This window comes from Chrysochloris asiatica, unplaced genomic scaffold, assembly GCF_000296735.1.
Source record: "Chrysochloris asiatica unplaced genomic scaffold, ChrAsi1.0 scaffold00068, whole genome shotgun sequence".
Taxonomy (NCBI): Eukaryota; Metazoa; Chordata; class Mammalia; order Afrosoricida; family Chrysochloridae; genus Chrysochloris; species Chrysochloris asiatica.
Window position 1 is genome coordinate 10,993,839 of NW_006408586.1, and position 7,439 is coordinate 11,001,277.

Below are 7,439 nucleotides of genomic sequence, written 5' to 3' on the forward strand. Positions count from 1 at the left end.
ACTCCCGTAAAGATTTACACCCTCGGAAACCCTGTACAGGGTCGCTATGGGTTGGACCCGACTCGATGGCACTTAACAACAACAACAACATATCCAAGGTCATATTTTGGCTCTCGTGGACTTGTTTTCATTTTCTTCAGCTTCAGTTTGAATTTGCATATCAGCACTTAACAGTCTTTTCCACAATCTGCCCCTGGCCTTGTTTTGACTGATGATATAGAGCTTTTCCATCATCTCTTTCCACAGATGTAGTCAATTTGATTTGTTTGTATTCAATCTGGTGGAGTTCATATGTATAATCATCTCTTTTGCTGTGTAAAGAAGGTATTTGAAATGAACAAATCATTGATTTTGCAGAATTCTATCATATGATCTCCAGCATCATTTCTATCATCAAGGCCATATTTTCCAACTACTGATCCTTCCTCTTTTTTCCCCAACCTTTGCATTCCAATCACCAGTAATGATCAATACACCTTCATTGCATGTTTGATCAATTTCAGGTTGAAGAAGTTGGTAGAATTCTTCTATTTCATCTTCACTGGCTTTAGTGGTTGGTGCATAAATTTGAATAATAATGGTAGTAACTGGTCTTCCCTGTAGGTGCATCAATAGTATCCTATCATAGACAGAGTTGTACCTCATGACTGATCTAAATATGTTCTTTTTGACAATGAATGTAACAGCATTCCTCTTTAATTTGTCATTCCCAGCATAGTAAACAATCTGGTTGTCAGGTTCAAAATGACCAGTACCTGTCCATTTCAGCTCACTGATGCCTAAAATATTTATGTTTATTCGTTCCATTTCATTTTTGAAAATTTCCAATTTTCTTAGATTCATACTTCATACATTCCATGTTCTGATTATTAATGGATGTTTACAGCTGTTTCTCTTCATTTGAGTTGTGCCCCATCAGCAAATGAAGGTCCTGCAATTAATTAATTAGTAGATTTATCAATTAATATTTTTGTTCTACCATAGAGAGACAACATGCACAGGGATTAAAAGTATATGTTTCTGATCAGAATAGTTGAAATCCAGAAATTTATTTTAGGATGAGTTGTTTAGCTCTCTAGGTAGCTGGCTAACTACTGCCTGACTCTCAGTATATCATGTGTGGTAGCTTATGTGTTGCTATATGGTGGAAGTTATGGTATAAACATCTCAAACAACAGCAGTGCTATTCATGGTGGATAGGTTTCACCAGAAATTCCAGATTAAGATATACGTACACCTGGTATGTGGTACTGTATATTAAGCACTGGACTTCTAGCCACAAGGCTGGTGGTTCAAACCCACCAACTTCTCCTTATACTGAGTTGCTATGATTCAGAACTGACTTGACAGTACTTAACAATAATGACACATCTGGATCAAGAAAGAGACATTACAAAAGAACAAGGGAAATTATATGGTTTAAACTTGGAAAAGGTGTGTGGCAGGCTTTTGTTATTTCACCTTACTTAGGAGCTCTGGTAGCATAGTGGTTAGGAATTGGGAGGCTAACCTCAGGGTCAGCAGTTTGAAATTACCAGCTGTTCTGTGGGGGAAAGATGAGGCTTTCTGCTCCCGTAAAGATTTACAGACTCAGAAACCCTGTACAGGGTCACTATGAGTCAGAACCGACTCTACGGCACATAACAACAACAACATTAAATCAATATACTGAATAAATAATGCAAGAATCTGGACTAAATGTAGACTATAGCAACCAGAAATATTTATTAACAATCTGAAATATGCATATAACACATGTTTACTTGTCAAAAGTGAAGGTGACTTAAAACACAAGTCTTCAATATGGATTGCACCTAAATATAAAGAAATAAAGGAAATAAAGAGGAATGACCAGTAGTTGGAAAATATGGCCCTAGTGATAAAAATTATGCTGGAGATCGCATGATACAATTTTATAGGACCAATGACTTCTCATTGTATATCTCTTTTTTAAACAACATAAAAATGTCTATATGCATGTACCTCACTAGATGAAATACATACAATTCAAATTACCAATGTCCATGGAAATAGACAGTAGAAAAACTCCATATCATCAGCCAAAACAAGACCAGGCACAGATGGCAGAACAGATGAACAGATTACCTATTCCTCATATGCAAGTTCAGGCTGAAGCTATAGAATATTAAAACAAGTCTGAGAGAGCCGAATTATGACCTTGAATATATCCCACCTGAGTTTAGAGATCATCTCAAAAGCAGATTTGATTAATCAAACACTAATGACTAAAAACTAGAAGAGCAGAAGGGATGAAATCAAGAACATCGTACAGGAAAACATCAAAAGATCATTAATAAGAAATGAAAGAAGGAAAAAAACTAAAATGGGTATCAGAAGAGATTATGAAATTTGCTCTATAGCATAGAGATGCTAAAGCAAATGGAAGAAATAAGGAGGTACAAGAGTTGAATTAACAATTTTAAAGTTTGAGAAGACAAAGTCAAATATTATAATGATATGTACAAAAACCTGGGGATAGAAATCCAAAAGGGAAGAACATGCTCAGAATTTCTCAACCTAAAAGAACTGAAGAAAAAAATTCCAGTTTTAACTTGCAATATTGAAGCACTTGTGTCATGCTGTGGGCTAATGTCTGGACTGCAAAGTTGCTTTGAACTGAAAGGTCAGTGGTTCAAGCTCACCAGCTGCTCCTCAGAAACCCTATGCAGGGTTGCTATGGGTCAGAGCCAACTTGACAGCACTTAACAATAACAGAATAAATAAAATGGGCAAAATATTGAATGATGAAGAATGCACCAAAAGAAGATGGAAGGAATATACAGAGTCACTGTATCAAAAGGAAATGGCCAATGTTCAACCATTTCAAGTGGAAGCATTTGATCAAGAGCCAATGATGCTTATGGAAGAAGTCCAAAGTGCACTGAAGGCATTGGAAAAGAACAAAGTTCCAGGAATTGACGGAATGCAAATTGAGATGTTGCAACAAACTGAGGCAGCACTGGATGCAATCAATCATTTATGCCAAGATAGTTTGGAAGACAACTATCTGGTCAACTAATTGAAAGAGATCCGTAGTTATGCCAATTCCAAAGAGAAGTGACCTAACAGAATGCAAAAATCATAGGACAATATCATTGACATCGTATGGAATTTAAAATTTTACTAAAGGTAATTTAAAAATGGCTATATCAGTACATTGATGGGGAGATACCAGAGGTTCAGGCTGGATTCAGATGACGACACAGAATAACGGACATCATTGTTGATGTCAAATGGATCTTGGCTGAAAGCAGAGACTGCCAGAAAGATGTTTACCTGCGTTTTATTGACTGTGCAAAGGCTTTCCACTGTGTGAATGAAGACAAGCTATTAACAATATTGCCAAGAATGAGTATTCTGGAGCATTTAATTGTGCTCATAAGGAACCTGTACATAGACCAAGAGGCAATTGTTTGAACAGAACATGGGAATACTGAATGGTTTAAATTAGGAAATGTGTGTGCCAGTGTTGTATTCTTTCACTACACTTATTCAGTCTGTATGCTGAGCAAGTAACCTGAGATGCTGGATTATGTGAAAAATAGCATGGCATCAGGATTGGAGGAAGACTCATTAACAACCTGTGATATGCAGAAGATACAACCTTGCTTGTTGAAAGGAAAGAGGACTTAAATACTTATTGATGACGATTAAAGACCATGGTCTTTGTTTTGGGTTGTGCCTTCAATGTAAAGAAAACAAAAATCCTCACAACTGGGCCAATAAGTAACATCAAGATAAATGGAGAAAAGATTGAAGTTGTCAAATACAACTGTCAGCACTCATGGAAGCAGTTGTAATGAAATCAAATGATGTATTGTATTAGGCAAAGTTCCTACACAAGACATCTTCAAAGTGTTAGTGCAAAGATGTCTGTTTGAGAACTACATGTGCCTGACCCAAGCTATGGTATTTTCAATAGCGTCACATGCGTGTGAAAGTTGGACAGTGTATAAGGAAGACTGTAGAAGACTTGATGCATTTGAGTTATGATACTGGAGGAGAATATTGAAAGTACCATGGACTACCAAAAGAACAAACAAATCTGTGTTGGAAGAAATACAGCTAGAATGCCCCCTTAGGAGCCAGGATGACAATACTTGTCTCTCATACTTTGGACATATTATCAGGAAGGACCAGTCACTGGAGAAAGACACAATGCTTGGTAAAATGGAGGGTCAGCAAAAAAGAGGAAGACCCCCAACTGGATGTTTTAACAAAATGGCAACACCAATGGGCTCAAATGTAGCAACAATGGTGAGATTGGCATAGGACAGGGCAACGTTTCAGTCTGTTCTGCATAAGGTCATTATAAGTTGGTAATGACTCATTGGCACCTAACAACAACAACAACAAAAATAGCAACAATAGTTCATTGAAGAATCAGGAGTGTGAGTGAGAAATAGGGTTGGATACTCAGGCAGAAATTTGTAGAGATTTGTAGTGCTGCTATTGGTGAGAGGTTATTTTGGGCAGAGGGAACAGTGTGAACATAGACATGGAGGTATTAAAAGATACAGAATGTACAGGAAAAACAAGTTCACTGTGGCCTCAGAAGTTTGTTCATCGGTAAATTGAACAATATGAAGCTGTAAATTTGATCCAGACTATGCAGGACTTGGCTCTGGTAGTGTAGTGGTTACGAATTGGGCTGCTAACCTCAGGGTCAGCAGTTTGAAACTACCAACTATTCCATGGAAGAAAGATAAGGCTTTCTGCTCCTGTAAAGATTTAGACTTGGAAACCCTGTACAGGGTCGCTATGAGTCGGAACCGACTCCATGGCACATAACAACAACAAATAAGAGGAACACAGTTTGTTTGTTGGTTTGTTGGTTTCAGTTTATTTTTTATTTACTTAATTGTTTTATATTTTATGTGTTTTTACAGATTTATTTTCTTAGGCACTTTAGGGGAAGGAAAAATAATTTTTTCCTTTCTTTAAATTTAATTTATTAGCTTTTTGGTAATTTTACACAGTGGCTGTTTTTGTTAAAACTAAGTGTATGTAATATGCCTCATTACTCCACCTTTGGAAATTTGAGCCGGTCCGGAGCTACAAGGCCCTCTAAATAATTAAGACATAGGGTTGTGATTCAGTAAATCACAGTGCTAGTCTATGGGTTGAAAAGAGACTCAGGATTTTAACCCCCATGTGTCACTGAATCCCTTCTACAACATCGCCACCAAGTGGTCATAGAGTCCCTATGGGAGGAGTTAGAAAATACCTAAATAATAGAATTTTTACTTTATATATATATATAAAAAAAGTAAGTTAAACTTTAAAGATAATAGATAAAATTTCGTGTGTTTACATTGAAACGGGTATCAAGGCCCTGCAGATTTAAAATCCACTCATCTCTTTCGGGAACAGAAATTTGTAATTTGAAGTTAGATTGAAAATGAGTATTTGTAACCTTAAAAACATGCATTTTAAAAAAGTGTATTTTTACTCACAGTGTTTTTGACAGAATATAAGGAAAGAAATGGAAGCCAAGAATTAGGGAAGTGCAGCAAGAAGAAAGCATCAAAGAAGGTAAAGAAATGGGCAAGCAACTAAAATAGTATAGTGTGCCTTTCCTATCTGGTTTTGCATTTTATTTTTATTTAAGGGATGAGAACATCTTTATTGTAAAAAATATATCAGTGTCACAAGTAATATTACATCAGCTGGTCTTTTTATCAATCCAAGCAATAAACACTTGGATGTTTAATGCATTTGGCAAGATACAGGCCAAATTTGAAATGAGTTGAAAGGAATGATCACAAATAATGAGGTATGTGCTGCCTGTTCCTAAATATACTCAGAGCTCTGGCTTCTTATTCCAACTCAATGCTCAGGAAGTCATTCTTCTAAGTCGATGCTGCAAACCCTGCTTGGCCTAATAAAATAACTACAATAACTAAAACAAAACTGAATACCATACTTCAGGCAACACTGAACCAAAACAAAAATTACTGAGGAAATAGAATACAAATTATTCACCCTATGAGAACAAGAAGTATCAGTATTTTCTCAGTAAAAACATAGTTTTTATGGAGCAAAATAAAGTACTTCTTGGAACTTTTTAACTCTAGGAACTTCCTTTCTAAATTTAGGTTATTATTATTAGAGAAGACATCAGTAACATAAAATATGGCAACAGGATATTTCATGTCAAAATATTGTAAAGTGCCAGCTAGTCAGCTCTGACTCATAGTGACCTAGTAGAGGGTTTCTGAGGAGTGACTTGTGGTTTTGAACCACTGACCTTTACTACTGCCAAAATTCTACTCCTTTAGTGACCTTGACATCATTTATTATTTTTACATCCTGTTTTGGAGTTCTGGTATGATGCTGTGGGATAATACACTAGACCACAAGATCAGTTTGAACTGCAAGGTTGGCAGTTCAAATTTACCAGCTGCTCCTCAGAAATCCTATATAGGGTCACTATGAGTCAGAACTGACTCAATGGCACTTAACAACAATAACAACAACACCCTGTTTTGTTCCATAGTGTTAGATACAATTTTGGACACACACACACATACCTCAAAAGGATTTAGTATGTGGCTTAGTAAATTACAAATACAGAGGAAATAAGGGAAGGAAAAGTATAAAACTATGCCCAGTAAGCTATACCAGGTGGTCCAGTGCAGTGCTAAAAGCAAGGGATGACCATTAGATGAACCTAAAAATAGACTGTAAACCTTTCTTCTCAGACTCTTTGGAGCTTAATTATTGTTATTTCAACACTGCTCATTACACTGACTGTGTCACCCCTCTTTGTGACTGTCATCTGTTGTCATTAGAGTCTTTAACTGCCATTTGTCAAAATGACTGGATATTGCTCTTGGCTTTTAGGACTGGGTGTGGGATGGGACCCTGATATGATTAGCTCAATTCTCCCTTAGGTATGATGTAAAGGACATATCTCCAAATGCAAGCTTCCCTCGTTGAATCTACTCTTATGGTTCTGAAGTTATTGCAAACAGCGTGATAGCATAAAATTGAGATCAACATTCCAAACTTTTACACTTGGGCATAAAAGCACTCCTTTTTCTTTGGTAGGGCTGGAATGCTTGTTTGTGCATATCAGGTAGATTTTACACTTAAATTATAATAATGCAAATTAGTTAGTGAAGTAGTTTACTTAGGAGGAGGAGTTTGGCAGATACTTAACCAAATAGGACCAAAGTCTCTAAATTTTGAGAAGTAAATCCCTATTATGCAAATTTTAACTTGTAGCATTAAAAAGGAAAATATATTTTCGTTTTAATGTAGTCTATGATCAACTACAACTGAAGACTGATTAAGTTTTCAGTTGAAAAATATAATTTTATCTTTGTTGTGACTTGAATCACGGCATCTCATCCAAATATTGGTGGTGCTGTTTCTAAGTGCCAATTGTTGTTAGGGCTTCCGAGAAGCAGCTG